The sequence below is a fragment of the Lissotriton helveticus genome, chromosome 11, assembly GCF_964261635.1.
Source record: "Lissotriton helveticus chromosome 11, aLisHel1.1, whole genome shotgun sequence".
Classification (NCBI taxonomy): Eukaryota; Metazoa; Chordata; class Amphibia; order Caudata; family Salamandridae; genus Lissotriton; species Lissotriton helveticus.
In genome coordinates this window covers 1,040,157,768-1,040,159,990 of record NC_136072.1, presented here as the reverse complement: position 1 = coordinate 1,040,159,990, position 2,223 = coordinate 1,040,157,768, and the positions used below count along the sequence as shown (strand labels likewise).

The 2,223-nt window shown below is 43.6% G+C and overlaps 1 protein-coding gene across 2 annotated transcripts in view; it reads left to right on the top strand.

Moving 5' to 3' along the window:
- Nucleotides 1-463, top strand: part of RAD9B (RAD9 checkpoint clamp component B) — a 583,995-nt gene extending 583,532 nt beyond the window's left edge. Inside the window, exon 12 of one of the 2 annotated variants that reach the window (XR_013602561.1) lies at nt 123-463. The gene's annotated coding sequence lies outside the window, so the exon portion shown is untranslated. The remainder of the gene's footprint in view (nt 1-122) is intronic. The other variant, XM_078667483.1, reaches the window with a different exon arrangement.
- Nucleotides 464-2,223: the final 1,760 nt, after the last annotated feature.

Here is a 2,223-nt window from a genome sequence, read left to right as displayed (position 1 = left end):
ATGAGTCGTAGCGGCCCTATATTTTCTATAGCTAATACGCAATGTATTCCACATATCCTAGGCGCCTAGTATTTACAGTGTCCATTTTCTGCATTAACTGAATTTGTATTTCTTACTGCTAGAAGCAAAGTACAACACCTGAGTGAGAATGACCGAATTGCACCAGTACCTCTGTCTACCCCTGCGTCACTCAGAAGTCAGCACATTTCCACAAGCAATTAAACTGAAAATGAATGTGCAGAAGAAATGCAATCAGAAAGTCAACAAAATAATTGGAGAGATATAAAAAAGAACCAGATTATATGCGTGCAGCCATTAGTTTCGTTGTATGCGGGCTTCATGTCATCCATTGCGTTCAACAAGAAATCTCAAGAGGACAATGACATCAACAAAAATGATTATTTACGTGTTGTGTGGACTGTTGTTCAACATAAATACATAAAGAAGCATGTGCTTTAAAGACTGGCACCTTAACCCCTTGCTCATGACGAGCTCATCTTGTCATGAGGCACGGCGCTCCGGTGCTCATGACGAGCAGAGCTCGTCACAGCTGCACCCGCTCCCGTGGAACGCTCAGCACAGCAGGGGAATTATCTCCGCGTGTGAGCGTTCCACGGCTCATGACGAGCTGAGCTCGTCATAAGCACCGGAGCACCGTGCCTCATGACGAGCTGAGCTCGTCATGAGCATGGAAGGCGTTAAGAAGAAACTGCTCCACTGTATGTGAATGAAACAATTTATCTTTTGGCTACATAAAGCAGAAGTAAACTCACCTCAGGTGCATTCCATAAGTACGATTGCTTCTTAGAGATGCGTTCCCTTGTGTAAATACAGTGCTCGTGAATCACAGCATGCAAAGTGACGTAAAGACGTGCGCATCCGTTTGGCCATTAGTTTGCCGTTTGGAGTCCACGTGCCTGCTTCAGATCCCGTTCCATCCAACATTTGAATTAGTGGTAAGGCCTGTCATGGATTTCTGTGCACATGTTGTCATTTCTATTTGCATGTCGACTAAACACGTATGCGCTATTGTCACGGTAAAGACAGAACAATTGTTAATGAGTAGCTCTAGCCCTGGACGGACAGGTCATTGTGCTTCCCCCTCCGCAATAAGTGACAATGTCCAGTGCAGGGCACTCAGTGAAAAACTGAATGCACGTGACAAACTAAATGCACGGTATGTATCAATCAGTTTATTAAGTACCCCAACAAACTGTTTATATGCAACAACTTGAGATGGCAGAGAGAGGGGGCGACAGTAAGGAGTCTTGAGGGACTGGGGTTGGGTGGGGGTAGAGGGTGGTGAGTGTTGAGGGTCGAGGGGAGGGTAGATAGGATATGGGCTACAGGAGAGATGGGCAAGTGGAATAATTGTTTTCTTTCTTCCCGTAGAATTGTTTTTTTATAGTGACCTTGGCACTAACTTGACTACAATCGCACGATTTTGGACAAGTCGCTCTGTCCTGGTGCTTAAATTGTAAACGGGTGCCATGCAATAAATGTATCCTGTCACTGTGCACCGTCCTAATAACATGTTTCCCACTACTTCCCCACTTTACTGTCCAGTGTTTCATGCAAGTCGTACATGAACACCTACAAATACACAATTCTGCATAATTAATTCTTCGTGCATGAGGTGTTTATGTTGCAACAATCTGTTTTTTTTACGTGGTCGGCTGCGTCTTAAAACTATAGTTACATCAAATATCTAGAAAAAATGTCAGATGTGTACTTAATATGTAATGCAGGTTTACTTTGTGAGACGCGTCTGTTTTGCAAGCTTGTAACGCGGGCTCCTCACTCTATAGATAGCCTGTTGCTATTTTTCTTACTTTAATGATTTTATGGAACATTACATTGCAAAAATCTATGGCAAAATGTTGGCAGCTGTTTTTCACACATGGGGGTCTGCACGATTCACTTGCGGGAGCGATAATTGCTACCATATGGTGGCGCTCGCTCCCGCAAGTGAATCTCCACATGTGCACGCGCTGCCATTGAAGGCAATGGAACGCGTGCACGGTTGTGGGTAAAAAGGGGACCGATGGCTAAAGGTCTCCTCCTATTCAGCGCATGCGCACTGCGTAGGCGAGACCTAAAAAGGAAAAATGGTTTAAGCTCAATAGGAGATATTGTTAATAGTAGTTAATTAATGATGCATTGTTATAGTAATCACTTTAATTCACTTCTAAATAAATACTTTAAACTGCAATGTTCTGTTCT